Source organism: Antechinus flavipes, chromosome 5, assembly GCF_016432865.1.
Source record: "Antechinus flavipes isolate AdamAnt ecotype Samford, QLD, Australia chromosome 5, AdamAnt_v2, whole genome shotgun sequence".
Classification (NCBI taxonomy): Eukaryota; Metazoa; Chordata; class Mammalia; order Dasyuromorphia; family Dasyuridae; genus Antechinus; species Antechinus flavipes.
Window position 1 is genome coordinate 18,459,599 of NC_067402.1, and position 17,311 is coordinate 18,476,909.

Sequence of the window (17,311 nt, forward strand, 5' to 3'; positions counted from 1 at the left end):
GGAGAGTGCCTGTATTCTTATAAATCAAGCCAATTCTCTATATATATTAAAAATAAGGCCTTCATCAGAAACACTGGGTATAAAATGTTTTCCCCTCAGCTTTCTGCTTTTGGAGGCATTCTTGCTTAAGAAATAGAAGGAAGAGGAGGGGAGCAAACAGAGCAGAAGGGTATAATGAGCTTCTGTAGAACTTCCCCCTCTAGAACAAAGATTATATCCTTTGCCTTCCATTTGCTTACAACTCGATAGGAACAGTTGTAAGTGAATCATTTCTGAAGGACTTGGATGCAGAGTCACTGAGACATGGCCAGTTCCAATTCAGGCCAGTTCCAATGATCTTATGATGAAGAGAGCCATCTACACCCAGAGAGAAGACTGTGGATCACAATATAGTAGTTTCACTCTTTTTGTTGTTTACATTTTGTTTTCTTTCTCATTTTTTCCCTTTTTGATCCGATTTTTTTGTGCAGCAAGATAATTTGATAAATATGTACACATATTAGATTTAACATATATTTTAACATGTTTAACATATATTGGATTACTTGCCATCTGGGGAACAGGTAGAAGAGGGGGAATTTGGAACACAAGGTTTTGCAAGGGTCAATGTTGAAAAATTATCCTTGCATATATTTTGAAAATAAAAAGTTTCAATAAAAAAAAAAAAAGAATTATTGCAGTTGATTAAATCAAGGTGCTTACTATCTGCCCAGGGCAGAACTATCTTCTGATAAGACCAAGAATATTTTCATGTGCCTGAGATCTGAATGCATTTTCATTCACAATGAGCCTCAGATCCCCCAGTATCTCAGATGAAAGTTAGATAATTAATGCAGCCCATGATTGCTGTCAGCAACTTTAACTGGGCAATTTCCATTGGAGTTAGCATTTAAAGAAACTCTCATTCTTTTTGATACCATGATCAGAGGAGAAATGCTGATCTTTCCCATGACTATTTTACCCCACTGAGTCAGCTCCCCTTGTCTCCTTGTTTCTTTGCAGGCAAATTGTGTTTTTCCTCATCCATTCTGTGTCTGCTTGATGAGAGAAATAGACATCAGTAAACCTGACAGCTAATCATATCGAGAGAAAAAGAACAATTTTTCAAAGCAGAAGGTAAAGTGGGTCTTATTTAAGCACCGTCCACTCAGAATAACTCTTTAACTAGAAAATATCTCAAATTTGGCTTTGTGTGAAAATGTGTACATTGTCTCTCGATGTGTCTGATTTTTCATGAATTTTCAATACCTTTATCTCACTAAATTCCAACAAACACTTTCCATTTGTGCTCCATTAGTAGTGGGGCAGTCTCTGTCTCCACCATACCCAACTTTGGTCAAAGGCCAATCTTTGCATACTGGAAGCAGCATGGTATTATACAGGAAACCTTTACCTGAAATCTATGCATCAAAAAATATATTTCAATATAATTAGCATCTCTTGTATTCCTATGCATTTTATTTTATGTTTTTAAAATATTGTCCTAAGAGAGCCACAAGCTTCATTAGACTGCCCAAAGAGTTTGTGACAAAATAAAATAAAACTAATATTAAGAACAATTGGGATAGTGAAGAAATCACTGGATTTATAATTGGATTCCAATCCTGCTTGATTTACTCAACCGTATGACCCTGATCGAATCACTTAATGTCTCAATTTCTTTCTCTAGAGAGACAGGGTAAGAATATTTGTAGCATCTCCCTTTTAAGACCTTTGTGAAAAAAGCATTTTGTAAATAGCAAAGTGCTAAATTAATGTGTTATTTGATTCACTATATTTTTACCTCTTCGAGCATGTCCTCTCTCTGAAGCAAGATTTGTGCCAGAGAGGCAATGGGAGGTACAGCCAGGAGATCTAGGCTCTGCTTGTGTTCCATGACATCAGTCGTTTTGTGACCCTAGCCAAGTCACACTATTTGGACCTCAGTTTTCTTATCCTTAAAACGAAGCACTTGGACTAAATGACCTTTCCAACTCCGAGTTCTGCAATCGGAGACACTGGGAATATGTAAAAATAGAAAAATTCTGTCTGTTCTCTTGGAGAGTGATACAGAGTTCTAACTAGGATGGAGCAAATGGGGTCTTGAACCAGGGTGCCAAATTTAAAAGACACTGAAAGTACTTAGAGTTCTGGTGCAATGTAGAAACAACCAAGCTTAGCATCTAGTTGGCAAGAAAAAATTAATTTAAATGGAAAGTTACCAGATGGCACATTTTTTCCCATCCTGCCCACCCCCAGTTAGGCTGTACCGTGTGAGCTCTGCCCCAGCCCAGCTGCCTAATTCTTCTCTCCTCAACATCAGGTCCTGAGTTGTTCTGATTTAAGAAATTGAACCGAGGGTACATTTCATATTACCTGCCATGAGACATTGTTGGTATTTTCCCCCAAGTACAATTAACATTTAGAAAAAGGGTGGATAAAGAGAAGTATGTTAACACTCTCTAATAACTAGCTTTATATGTGGTTTTCAGATTTAAGGTGCTTTACATATGTTATCTCCCTTGATTTTCACATGATTCCTGCAAGGTATGAGCTATCATAACCCCATTTCAGAGATTCTTGTTGTCTGTCCTTCATTCTCAAAGAGGACCAATGATATCCTAAGGGTGACATCTTGAGTTGTATATGAATTAGATTTGAGTGCAGCAGAGCAGTGAGGAGCAAATGAGACTGAAGAAGGTTAAATGACTTGCCCAGAATCTAATAAGTATCTAAAGCATGATCAGAACTTCAGGCCTTCCTGCATCCAAGTCACAAATTCTATCCAACTAGCAAAATTATAATTCAAAATATAACATATTAGGTACATAAAAAAATATAAAATGCTGTTAGAGTACCCAAAAGAGGAAGATTTTTTTTTAAACTATGTAAACCAATCTAACTGATTATTCACAATTTTTAAGGACTATCATTACTCAAGCCCACAGCCATTGACTTCTGAGAGGCAGCCCAACTGCAGTTTTAGACAGGATTTGAAACCAGATCTCTTGACTTTAAATCCTCTCTTTTATTGTTTTTTCCATATTAAGGAAACCCTAAAATGGGATCCGAACAAAAATGAGTATGAGCAGGAGTCCTAGGATTAGTGAAATCCAGAGATAAATAGCAAGTGACTAACAGGTAAGTCATTCATCATTTGAGAGCCTCCCTTGGCTTGTCTCTTTAGTGGAAATACAAAAACTCTGCCTACCTCGTGCAGCAGTTTTGTTTTGTTTTTTTCTCTTCAGATTTTTTTTTAATAGCTTTTATTGACAAAAACATATGCATGGGTAATTTTTTAACATTGACCCTTGCAAAAACTTCTGTTCCAACTGTTCCCCTTCTTCCCTTTACCCCCACCCCTAGATGGCAGGCAGTCCCATACACATTAAATATGTTAAAGCATATTTTAAATACAATATATGTATAAATATTTATACAGTTATCTTGCTATACAGCAGATCTGAAGAAAGTATCCTACAAACTTTATGGGCAAAAAGAGATGAACGTGAGCTATTATTGTTCAGTCCGGGTCTGTCATTATGACAGAAAAACCAGACTGGACTTATGTCTGGTGTTTTATGTTTTTTGTTTCTATTTTCACAATCAAAAACTGTCCTCTGTACTGGAAAATCCATGCTGTGCTCCTCCTGAAGTTTCCTCGTCTTGGCTCCGGGCTCCCCACTCTCAGTGCCCGCCCACCCTCTCCCTCCTGGCCCTTGATGCTTTGTCTTGGACGCTCCTCTCCATGTCTGTTTCTGCCTTCCACCTGCTGGTTGTCACAGAGCTGTGTTCAGAACCATCTGAAAGGCAGGTGTCAGATGATGGCAAAGTACTCCTAGCAGCCCACCTGCCACCAGGCCCTGGAAGCACAATTTCTGCGGGTAGTGCAAAAATATTTTAAACATTCAAGATTCAAAAGGTACCGTGTGTACTTTCCTTGGTTTAAAAATACATCAGAAGCAAAGTGCTTTTCACATAGTAAATCTTTGCCAGTTTGCATTAAAATAGAGTAGAAGGTGGCTCCTTCCAGCTCTACATACCAAACTAAAGCCCCAACACAGTCACAGAATCAGGGTCACCCACCTTTCCTTGACCTCAACCAGAGAGCATGTTGGGGGAGTTTCTTAGGACTAACATGTCACTTGTTCCGTGAGTTTTCCAGCTGCCTTCATGGCTATCTAGGACCTGTATCCTCTAGAGCAACTGCTCTATCAGCCTTTAGGAGCCATATCAGAATTCATGGAGACCCAAATGTCAAGTATCAGCAACTAATCATTGTGGCCTTTATCAGCTCTGAGCATCCTTATCCTATCTCCCACTTGGAAATCATTCTCTGAGCAAAGATGCCTCTTAGGGTTCTGGGGAAAACCCTAAGAAGTCAGAGGTGATTGGCTTGAGTCCCCATTCCAATATGTTCTCCCCAGGATGATCATCTGGGGATTGGGGTCCCAGCATTGTTTAATCACATAGCATCAATTAGCTTTCACACAAAGTAATTTACTGAGAAGATATTGCAAGAACTGGAGCTATAAGGTATATTTTCCTACCTGGGTAGTCATCTTCTGCAGTCTGTCCCTATATATCTTGGTCCTTAAGGGGGTTCATATTTGAAGAATTAATTACAAAGCATTCACCCAATTGCAGCAAAACTAACAGATAAGTCTTTCCCTGACTTTGACTGGGACAAAATGTTCAGGGACAAGACTCTAACAACATTTGGGGGTCCCCAGGTCGGTGATGCAGGTATTATGAATGAATTCATAGTCGCAGTCTCCAAGTTAAGTTGGCAAAAAAGGGTTTATTTTGATACTGAGAATTCTCAGAGGGCTAGGTTCTTGATTGGGAAATAGCAAATGACTGAAAGGCTAGGGAGTAATCTCCAGATGAATTAAGGATGGAAGGAGGTGGGTTAAAGAGTAATCTCCAGATGAATTAAGGGTGGTGACTATCCTAAAAGTTTCTTGAAGTTAGAAGCTAAGGAGTGGTCAGAATCAGGAAAGTATTCTGAGACAGATTCCAAAGCCAGAGGATCAGGATTTCTTGACCCAGCCTCCCCACCCCACCCTACCCCCCCAAAAAAAATAAAAATAAAAAAAGATCAGGGGGCCAAAGAATCCTATTTCATCAAAACAGCCTGCCCTTCAGAGCCTCGGGAGTGCTTCCTCCATGCTCAGACTGGCAATCTTGACATGAATCCCAGTGGTTCGAGACTTCTGTCATTCAATATCCCAACCTTCCGGGGCCCAGGAGGTTGTAGCCATTTCCCATATAATTTCACCTGAAAAACCAGGGAAGTAGACACAGTAGCGACAGAACAAGGCCACAGCCTCCCAGGGCAGCTGGCAGAGGCCGGAGCAAAGAGATAAAGGCACCAGGGCTATTTCCTCACTGAGGACTTATAGTAGTTTTTGCCTCTCCTATCCAAGATCCAGGAAGGAAAAACATGGACAGAAAGGGCTTTCTCGGATGCATTCTCAATTTGAACCAATCAGAAAAGATCATTTTCTTCTTGTAAATAAACAGAAAATACCCGTGCATGCTCAGAAGTGTCAAGAAAGACCCCTTAATTCTGCATCATCAGACACAATCAGAAACAGAATCCCAGGACTTATTGTCCAGACTCCTGTTTCAGCCCTAATCCCAGAAGCCATTTCAATTCAGCAGCTGTTGTGGGGTGGAAGAAGAGAAAGAAAGAGGCAAAGATGGAGAAAGACACAGGGGAGAAAGAAAAAGATAGAGGAGGGAGAGAATGAGAGAGAAGAGACAGATCTGTAAAAAGAAGACTTCCTTTGTGGCAATAATTTTGCAACTTTAAAACTCTGTGGCCAATTCAGTTAAGGTCTTTGTTGTTTTTAGAGCTCCCGATTGATCTTCATTCCTTTCATCTTTTTAGTGAAGAGCAAACCTTACTATTTTCTAAGCACTAATTAGAAATGTAGAAATGGTCTGGTCTGCGATTCTCTTTCTCTACTTTCTCCTTCTCTGGTTTGGGTGTCTGGACTATATGTGCTTTACAAAAGAATTTTATAGATTCTTTTTCCCAATTATTAAAAATAGCTTATTTTTTTGTTGCATGGGTAACAATCACTTTTAAAATCCATTTGCACTTGTTTTGTACATCAATTAAAATGTATTAGTTTTCATCTCTCTTGGAGGAACAAAAATATGAAATAACTTAGAATAATAAGTATATAATTTAAAAATATGTTCTACTTTTCAAATAACCTTAACTAGTCTCAAAAATACCTTTTTTACTCCTTAATATCTTATTCTCCTGTTTTTGTTTTGTTTTTCTGAACAAATAGGTATTTAAATGCTGTTACTATTGCTGACCATTAAAAAGAAAGGCCATTATGGCACAGAAAAGACCCCTTACAACTCAATGACTCATTTTCATTTCATAAATGGCTTTTATGAAGCTTGGAGTAAACATCAACTGTGCAGAGGTTAAATTAGCTGTAATGTCTGTACAGAAATAGATTAAAACAGAATTGCATTTCAGGGGTTATTTTTGTTGATGTGGTTTATTTATTTTTGCCTTTACGCCCACGTGGTCATTATACAAATGTAGACTTCTCTGCCCTGAATCTAAAAAAGAAGGGGAAAAAAAAGACAGCCCAAGATAGGCCCTCATGGCCAGAGCAGTTGTCCCTTCTTTTAGGGGAACTTTAATTTTAAAATCATTTGCTCTGCGATGAAAGGAACTTTAGAGAATCTGTGGGACAATCTCCTCATTTTTCAGGGGAGGCAAAAGAGAGGGTGAGTGACTTACCCCCAAATCACCGAGGGGCAGAATCCACTTGTCATATTCCTTCTATCCACTACAGAACGGCCATCTTGGAAAGCAGCTTAAACAAGGAAGATCAAGAACCAGAAACCTTTACTCGAAAAGCAAACAGAGAGATGTGAAGATCATACAAAGCTTTTAGAGATGGGAAAGTGATGAAACTGTGTCCTCCTGATCTTTGGCAGGGTGGGGGATGGACCTGCTCCTAAATCTCAATTTCTCCCGACCTTTGGTAGCAACCCCACCCTCCTATTCCTAGGGGAAACTCCCATAATAAATCTCCACCCACAATTCAATTGGAGATCTTGGCCTAGGGCATAATTACCATCCATTATTGATTAGTCCCTCAAATTCATCTGGAGATCAGTCCCTAGCCCTGGGCCATAGAAAGCTAAATATAATCAAGGTTGTGAAACCCAAACCTTTGCCAATTCCTATCAGGAATAGCCCACAGAAGGAAGTCGTTTCTTGCTGAAAATAAATCCATTTTTTTGCCAAAAACTTTGAGGCCTGGGGACCCCATCACTCTTAGGGTATCTCTCACCCCTCAACAAAGGGATCTTAGATTTAGTCCATCCCCTGCACTTTAAAGGCAAGGAAGATGAGGTTCCTCCAAAGTGAAATGATTTCCCCAAAGTCTCCCAGTCAATACTTTGAAGAGTCTTAGAACCTCAGAGTTGGGAGGGGATTCTAGACTAGACTAACGCCATCCAGTGTAATGCAGACCTGTACAAAAATCCCTTTCTACAAAAATAAGTGGACTTTTAAGCCAAGATTTAAACCTAGGTTTTCTGACTCAAGGCCCCAAATTCTTTCCACTTTATTCCATTGCCCCAAGAAGAATAAGGGCTATCATCCTCAGCTATAAAGGGGAAAAGCAAATCTCAGAGAAATTAAAGGGCTTCCCAAAGTCTTACAGGCAGAGCAGAGTTTGAACCCCATTTTTTGGTCAATACCAGGATTTTACATGGCCTGTTTACACAAGAACACACTTTCCATGGGCCCTTCATAGAGAGAGTTTGAAGAATTAAAACAGGAAACTGAGAACAGAAACTTCCCTCGAACTGGATCCCAATCTCTTTATTATTCCTGTGTTGGACAGCACCCCAACATCCTCACCCCAGATCAGGCATTTTACATTTCACTCATAATAACAGCATGTTATATTCCATTCCTAATAGTAGCATAATAGCACTGTATGCATTTACACATTGAATTCACACACCAGTTCCCTTGTGGGCTGTTTTAGTTACAGAGAGATTTTCTTTTTAGAAAAAGTTATCTTATTTTAAATAACCCCTTCATTTCATATGTTCTTTCCTCTGCCCCCAACCAGAAACCCAGACTTGTTTTTGTTTTGAAAACAGAAGAGAAAATATCAGTTTGGCAAAATTAACATTTGGATCAGCCCAATAGAATATGTCATATTCCCCATTCCCAGTCCCTCATTTCTTGCACACAAGAGAATGCCTTCTAATTCCTCTTCTTCAGAATCAAACTTAGTTAATCTAATTTACATAGCATCTGTTTCATATCTAGGGGTGATGTAATCCCTTGTATTTTTGACAGATTTGGAAACTGAGGCACACAGGTTTGTCTAAAGTCACACAGCTAGTAGAAGTTCAGGGCAGAAATTAAATCCAGATCTTCTTCCTCCAAATCCAACACTCTTAACCTCATTTATCAGAGAACATGAGGTCATCCATGGTAGGGGCAGATTGGGTCAATGACAAACCCCAAGCCATAAGTTTCCAGCCATGACACCTTTCCTTGGACCATCCCTTCTCCCCTGATGACCTGAACTCTGCCCCAGGTCCCACAGTTCTGATAAGTGGGTTTGTATTCCCTGAACTCCAGGTTTCCAGCTCTCCCAGTAGAACATAAGCTTCCCAAGGACAAAGACTAGCTTGGTAGCTTATCTTTGTACTCCCAGGGCTCAGCATGGTACCTGGCAAATAGCAAGCGCTTAGTGAGTGCTTTATGTGTTCAGAAATGTGGGGTGTTCAGGGATTGACTGGACCCCATTAAGAATAATATGAATACTCACAAAAACTCTTGTTCATACAGTGATTTAAGATGCTCAAATAAAGGACCTTTTCAGATAAAACCTTCACAGCTTTTACCTCAGTTTTTCCCCTCTGAAAATTAGATGCAATTCTGAATAACGACATTTCTGAGTCTGTTTATTTTTTGCCCCTTTAAAAAAAATGGGTCCTTAGAGAATAGCATCCACAGCTTCATGTTTACATCCCTGAAGCAAAGCTGTTACCATAGCAACACCTCTATTTCCCCAGAACGGGCAATTTAATGCCAATTTACTCTTCTTGGAAAAGCAAATCAAAAAGAGTGAAAAGGGACCCTGGGTCTCACGATGGGGTCACAGGGCAAGTGGGGGAAAGGAGACTGTCCATCGATCAGTGCTTTCTTTGTGAGCTGCGGGAACAGTTAGAATCACTGTTAACCCTTTCACTCTCTGGGAGTTGGTACTGAAAGACATTCTAGTGGTTGATCCTAGTGTGTCCAAGGGCAGGAAACCCTACTCACAGGCTTGTGATGAGGGACAGGAGCCTAGGCTTCAGGATCCCAAAGGTTTCAAGCTTTGTCTAAGCTGATCCAGAGAAACTTTACTGTGAACCTATCTACTGATATCCTCAATCCTCCTTTTTCCTTTTTCTTCCTTTTTTCTCTTTTCCCATTTCCTATTTTTTTCTCTCCCATTTTATTCTCTCTCACCTCTCTCTTCTTCTTTCGATTACCTCTCATTCTCTCTCTCATTCTCTTCCCTCTCATTTTCTCTCATGTCTCATTCCCCTTTTTCTCTTTCAACTCTCTCATTCTCCTCTCACTTCTTTCATCCTCTCTTCTCTCTCTTTTATTCTCTCTCTCTCTCTCTCTCTCTCTCTCTCTCTCTCTCTCTCATTCTCCTTCCCTCTTAGAGAGAGTTTTAGGATTATCATGAAAGTTCTCAAGAATAAAAGTATGAGATTCTGAAGAAGCATGAATAATTCCATTGAGGATGAAAAAGGGAAGTGGCCAGAAAAGCTAAGATGTATAAACCAGAAACTCCTCAACAAATTCAGATTCTAAAGTAGAACGAAGTCAAGAATTGAAGGTGAAGACAAAAATACACAAAAACAGTCCTAGATGTGGGGAACACAATATGTGACTTTGCCTTACCTTTGGTAGACCTTCTCTTCCTGTGAGACCGGTGACAATGACACAAGGAGACCTCCCGTTACTGTTCTCTGACTTCTCCACTGAGAGACCGTTGCCTTGTCTAACCTCTCTCCTCTTCCATCTGTCTCCAATTTATCTCATTCCCAGTCCATGAGCAACACCTGTGTCAGTAAAGGCTGCTTTGCCTTTTTTCAGATGTTCACAGCTGTGGAGGATCTCAGAAAATTGACCTGCTCCCTTACAATGCACTTAGGCATGTCCTTAACACCTGGAGGCACTGGACCAAAAACTCTAATAAGTGTCAGTGAAGGTGGAAACAACAAATATGGTTTGTTTGGGTTTTTTTTTTTTTTTTTTGGTTTCGTGTGTGTGTGTGTGTGTGTGTGTGTGTGTGTGTGTGTGTGTGTGTGTGTGTGTGTTTAGTTTGTTGGAGGTAAAGAGGGAGATAATAGAAGGAAGAGGACCAATGGCAGGGCAGAATGGAATGATGATCCTGAATGATGGCAGGGAGACTTAACTACTCCAATTTTTTTTTCACTTCTCTATTCCAAGAATAAGGAAGGAAGGATAAACTAGAAATGTTTATCAGGGCATGGAAACCTAAAATAGGAAAGACTCATAGACCCAAGATCTTGACATCAATTTCTGAGTAAAATTGTAGATAATGTTAGTCAAGCATAATATGTGAAAATGTAGGCAGGGAAATGGTGATCACTAGGATGGCATGGCTTCATGAGAAAGACTAGATCTTTTTCTTTCTTTCTTTCTTTCTTTTTTTTTTTTTTTTTTTTTGGACAGGGCAACTGGACTGAATGATGGGGGAAATGCCATAGGCAGGATGTGTTGAGATTTCAGCAAATCATTGGACATCTTGCATTTTTTTTAATAGAAAAAGTAAAGAGGTGTGGGACAGATAATATCATTGTTTCAATTTAGAACTACTTGATTAGTCAGACCCAAAGAAATGTCTTCCTTATACCTAGTCAAGTTACATGTGGTCTTTCCCATTTGAATGTAAGCTCTTTGAGGGCAGGGACTGCTTTTTGCATTTCTTTGTATTCTCAGTGTTGGCACAAAATCCAACCTATAGTAGGTCCTTTAAAATGCTCATTGATGCTCTGATTAACTTAAGAGTTTAATGTCAACTTGGAAAGAGATCTCCAGTGGAGTGTGGAAAGGTTTAGCATTTTACTTAAAGACTTCAGCATTTTTAAATGAAGATGTTCCCACTTTTCAAATCTGCAGATGACACCAAGGTCAGAAGGCTTGCAAGCACATCCTGGATGAGAAAGTTAGGATCCAAGTTGAATCTCATAAAAATAAAATTTAGTAGAAATAAACGTTATGGATAAATTCCAAAAGTTAACTTCATAAATATAATAGAAGTAAAGTGTCATTACATAATAGTTTATCTGAAAGAGATCCAGGGGTCTTAGATTTCAATATTTGTCAATACAGCAGGATGGTGATAATAATAATCATCATCATCATAAATGATGCTTTCCTGTGTTTAATTAAAGCCTAGGAAATCAAATTAATTAATTTATTATATACATATTATATATAATTAATATAATTACATAAAATTGTATTTTATATATTTATGTAAATTAATTATATTATATGTTACATATATAATATAATTGTGTGTAATTATATTGTATATATTTATATAAATTAATTAAAGCCTCTTGTTCAGGACAAGCGAGATAATGCTTTGTTCGGCCCTGGTCAGGTCACTTTGTGAGCTTTATGTTCATTCTTGAGCATTATTTCAGAAAAAAGTTAGGAAAGCTGCAATGTGTCTAGTGTATCCAAGACCCAGGATGATGAAGGGCCTTGAGATCGTGCCATATATGGATTCCTGAAGGAGCTGAGGGGATTTATCTCAGAAGAGAATTCAGGAGCATGTGATAGGTGACTTCAGAGCACCTGAAAGGTATATCTGACTCATTTTATTCGGCCTTGGAGGGGAGAATCTTCTATGGGAGCTGCAGGGACAGATTTTGGCTTGATGCGAGCAAAACTCAGCAGCCCAGGGGGATGGGGGCTCCCCCAGCTGCAGGTTCAGGCCGAGGCTGGCGGGCTTCAAGGGGGATGCTGTGGTGGTAACTGGCTCTGTTGGGACAGGAAGGCTGCCTGTCTCTGGGGCCCTTCCCAGGGCTAAGACCCTCTGGATCAATAGTTGCTGCTCAGCATGGAGACACAAGCAGCCAGAGGCCTGGGACCCACCGGGTCCCATTTCTGTCCGAAATTTGCCACCAAGAGACGCCAGGATGCCCAAAGATTTAACTGTGACATTTAACTCAGCCGGGCCGTGGACGCTCAGTGCCAGGCACTTTACTCTCCCTTCCTTGTTCCATTCCCACTTGCCCTGTCACGTTGTTGGACACACAGCGCTCAGCATCAACATGGCGTCCCGGAATGGGATCTTCCCAGTGTGCTCCTGCTCCATCTCCCTCTGCAGCCCGTCTCCCCAGGAAAGGCGGAGAGGGCGAAGGAGAAGCGTCCTCCTAAACCAGAAAACCTGGGGTTGGGGGAGCAGGCAGTGAGGATGCCCTCAGCCTTTCCTGACTCCCCCTTGCAGCTGGTCCCTGCTCCATCCATCCTCCTTCCTCCGGCACTCCCAGCCTGAAGAGCCTCCCCCTGGGCCAGGCGTGTGCCCTTTAGCCATCTCTGGGCATTGTTTCCCGTCTCCCGCCTCCATTCCCCAGGTTCAGTGTCACCTCTGACCCGGGAGTTTGAGAGCTTTACACAAGTAATAATAATCTGGCATCGCTGAGGGTCAGCTAATGGAGGTCATCCAATGCAGGTCAGCTCAGTGGTGCAGTGGGAAAAACACCGGCCCTAGAATCAGGAGAACCCGAGTTCACATCCAGCCTCGGACACTCACTGCTCCTTCTCAGGGTCCCACAGGTGAGTGCTCCTGGTGTTGCTTATTCCATCAGCCCTGAGGCTCTAACACCGACCCCAGTCTTGGAAAGGGGTCAGTCTCCCTCCTTTGGCCCGGCCTCCCATCCCATCCCTGGGCGCCCATGCTTGGCTGGGCAGTCTCCTCTGCTGGAGAGTCAGCACCTGGAGGGCAGACTCCCTGCTTCTGAAGCCTCAGAGCTTAGCACGGTACTTAAATTACTGTTATTATTTTAAAAGAAAACTAACAAATTAAAATAATCTAATGTAAGTAGATGATGAACAAAATGTTAATACCATAATAAATGAATAAGATTAATAATAATAGCTAGTACATAGTGCTTTAAGGTTTGCAAAGCGTTTAATATGTTAACACATTGAAAAATCTGTTTTCATTCATTCACTGGATTGAGGGAGAACACTCCCTATGGGTAACTGCCGGAGCCTGCAGACCCTTGAGACCCCCTGATGCTGGGAAGACACGGGCAGATTAATGGGAGGATCAACACCGTCACAGGAGGGGTGGCGATCTGCACTGTGGGAGTGATCCAAGACCTGTTGAAGTGTCAAAGAAGAGAGTGTGAGCACATGTTCTCCGAGTCCCTTCTACCTGTATTCTTCAGCGTCCCTGAGCCTTCTCTCTCTATCTATTTTACCAAATTTCTTTTTCTCTTTTTCCAAGAGTCGCCCTTCTGATTCAGGCGCTAACGCTACAAAGCGGCTCCCCGGCTTTTTCCTCTCCCTTGAAACCCCTCCCTCTTACAAGGGTGATCGATGTACGGACCCACCAAGGAGAGAGAAAGCCCAGCCGGCGTGGGGGAGGGGAGGCTGCATCCCACGGGGACGGAACCTGCAAGGGGTGAGTAAGCCCAGGGCCGGGGGGTTATGACCTGCCCGGTGTCGCAGCAGTGACAGAACCAGGATTTGAACCCTCTCGCCTCCCTTCCCATCTGGTCCGTTGCCAAGTCTTGATTTGACCTTTGGATGCGCTCCCTTCTCTCCGCCGCCCAGGGAGGGGTCCCTCTAGCACCCTTGGAGAGTGAAACAGTCCAAGGTCGGTCTGCGGGGTCTCCCTGTATCCTCCATTAGCTGCCCACGTGGCCCCTCCCCTGGGCCGAGAATCCGATTTATCCTGTGTGTGTGTGTATGTGTGTTACATGTACATGTGCAGCCACTGCACACACTCGCCTCCACTAGGAGGCGCGCTCCCTGAAAGCAAAGACTTCCTTCCTCCCCCAGCGGTGCTGAGTATGCGGGAGATGCTTAAGAAGCGCTCTAAGTTCAGCTCTCAGCACGAGCTCTTTGCACATTTGTTTTTCCTTTTGTTATTTTTTATTGAAGCTTTTTTTTTTTGGCTGAGGTAACCCGGGGGGAGACTCGCCCAGGGTCCCACAGCCAGGAAGCGTTAGTGTCTGAGGTCACATTGGAACGGAGGCCCTCCCGACTCAGGGCTGGCGCTCCATCCGCCGCGCCCCCTAGCGGCCGCCGAAGCTTTTTATTTTTAAAACATATACAAGGATAATTTTTTAGCATAGACCCTGAAGTCAGTTGGAAACCTTGTGTTCCAATTCCCCCCCTTCTCCCCACCCCCTCCCCTGGATAAAAAGTAATCCAACATGTGTTAAACATGGTAAAAATTGTATGTAAATCGGATATATATGTTTATAGCAAGTGTATCTATACACAAATACTATATATATTTATACAATTATCTCGCTATCGCCCTTTGAACAGATGAGTAAACTGAGGCTCGGCCAGATTCCGTGAGTAGCCCGAGGTTACACAGCAGCGGAGGAAGGATTTGAACCCACATCCCTTGACTCCAAACCTCTTTCCAGGGCCCACGTCGCACTGCTTACGACTCCGCGGTAAGAGCAGAGGCTGGCTCCTTTGACGAAGATGCTACCGCTAGCTAGGCCCTTTCGGCGCGTGCGCGGGGGAGCACCTGCCAGGAACCGTTTGTGAGAAAGGGCGGGAGCTGTCCGCGGCGATCAGCCTATCCCCGCCCAGGCTGCCCAAGGACGGCGGCGTGCCGGGCGCGGGCGCTGTGCAGGTCGTCCAGCAGAGGGCGCCCTTCCCCGCCTCTCAGTGCGCAGAGAGCGGAGCATCCCTTTCAGCGTTTCCCCGCGTCCGGCTGTCCTCGCCTTTCTTCAAGAGAAGCCGGCTCAGTCCTGGCGCCGGCGGGGCACGCGGCCGCTCTCGTCGGGACCCAGGCCGAGTCCCCTCCCTCTGCGCGCTGCTCCCTTCCAAGTGCTTCTCGTCCTTTCCCTCAGGACCCGGGCCGCGGGGGCTTATGTTCGTTCGGAAATAATCACTGTTTATTTCTGCAAAATGGCGCGGGCTCCCCGGCCCTCACCCGCGGCGGCTCCCAAAGGCGTCGGAGCAGCTCGATGTCCAGGAGCCAGGGGGTGCGGAAAGGGGCCTCGGCGGGCCCTCGGAGCCTCGGGTTACTCGTCTGAAAACAAGCCGGAGCCGGGAAAGCTGGCCTGGGGGCCCAGGAGACGATGCGGCCTCGTTAGTGGGTTCTCTCAGGATCGGGTCCGGTCTGGACTAGGGGAGAAAGAAGGCTTCTCTGGAAGGCTGAAGTGCTCGCCCATTTTGTCCATTAGTTCATGTGCCAGGAATCCAATAGTTCCTGTAAGCTCTGAAGTACTGCAAATGTCTCATCAACAATTTTTCATCTCAGGGAATCCAATGATTGTTGCTGGTTTTTCAGGAACTGAAAGCTGAAGATTTTAAAGTTCTTTTGACAGTCTCATTGTCAGCCATCTGATTCCTTCTCCACCTGTGGAAATATAAGCAGATCCTCTTCCCCAAGCAGTTAACCTATCTAATTCCCTTCTATTTACCACTTTGGGGATTTCTCCTCATCATCTGATAATTATATTGGAGCTGTTTGCACTGGATACTGCCTTGTTGTCTTAAAAGGCCTATATTCTCCCCAACTGTAATCCTGATTGCTTTTCTGTTGGTTGATGACATCAGAGTCCTGAATTTCTAAAGTCTGTCTGGGTGTAACCCCAGCTGCTATCATGCCCCACCTGTCCTTTGATTGAAACTTTGGAGCTGGGCCCCGCCTCTCCCTCCTCTGGGTCAATATACATTCCAAGGCCCAGTGAAAGCCTCGGTTACATTTTGGACATGGGGTTTTGGGTTTTCTCTCACCCTGTCTTCTCACTTTATCTCCATTTCTACAATGGGCTCTTAGTGATCTGTGGCATCACTCCCCCATCCAGCCTAGTGATCCCCCTTCCTTTGAACTGCTCCTGTGAGGCCAGGGTACCCCCAGCTGGCCAGTCATCCTTCCTTGTCTTGGGACAGCTCTTCAACTGCTCACCTTCAACTGTTACTTAGCATTAAATATGTCTATGCCTTGTTGCTTGTAACCAGACCACAAGCTTCGTGGGAACGGGGACCAAGCCTTACACTTACTTGTATGATTTAACTCTGTGCCCAGCGTATCAATCAATCCACAAGTATTTTATTTATTGATCGATCCATTCATTCATTCATTCATCTATCTATCCATCCAGCCATTAATTTAATTTTATTTATTTATTTGTTTGTTTGTTTGTTTATTGCTGAAGCAATTGGGGTTAAATGACGTGCCCAGGGTCACACAGCTGAAAAATCAGATTTGCACTCAGTCCTCCTGACTTCAGGGCTGGTGCTCTATCCACTGTGCCACCTAACTGCCCCAACAATCATTTATTAAATGCCCTGGACATAGAAAGAAAGGCTAAAATAGTCGTGGCCTGTAAGGATCTTCATTCTGATGGACTAAAATAGGATACTCATGGATGGGCTGGAAATCCACTTCCAGAATTCTGCCCAGAAACTACCCCATCTTGTTGGAGATTATTGTTTTAATGACATACTGAGGCTGGAACTCAGATTTAAAGTGAGAGAGTAGTATTTACCCACAGAATTCTTTTTCAGATGCACAACTGAGTTTTTCTAAATTGGTTGATTTTTTTTCCCATTTTTTCCATTTTATATCTTCATTTCTTTTTATTCCAAATATAAGGGAGGAGGGTAGATTTTTGACCAATTGAATTCAATGGCATGAGGAGAGAGAGCTAACAAATATCTTTAGAATTGTCCCCAAACATGATGGATTGGGGGCTGGGCTTTTCCCTTCCTGGAATCAAGAGCCTTGAAAAAAAGGGACAGGCAGATCATTAACTCTGACTCCAAGCACAAAGTCCAGAAGGCAGGCTGCAGCATAAAGGGTGAATCCCTGGAGCACTCTCTCTCATCCTTCTACAAGGACTTCATGGTTGAATGACATCCACCAAGTAGCTTGTGTCACTTCTCATAACATTCTCCTTTGAAAAGAGCGTCCAGAGAGTAGGATTTCAAATGAACTATTCCCTTGTCTAATTTCAACTACATTCTGAAACCATTTCCCTAGCCCAGGTCATTTAGTAAAGTGAATAAAGGATGTTTATTGAA

At 42.8% G+C, this 17,311-nt stretch overlaps 1 long non-coding RNA gene across 1 annotated transcript; it reads right to left on the minus strand.

The window, feature by feature from the left end:
- Positions 1-13,198: 13,198 nt before the first annotated feature.
- On the minus strand, positions 13,199-16,455 carry LOC127564075 (uncharacterized). The gene is made up of 2 exons (XR_007954189.1): positions 14,685-16,455; positions 13,199-13,411 (listed from the first exon to the last, which is right to left on the minus strand). It is a non-coding gene; the product is annotated as an uncharacterized LOC127564075 (long non-coding RNA).
- Positions 16,456-17,311: the final 856 nt, after the last annotated feature.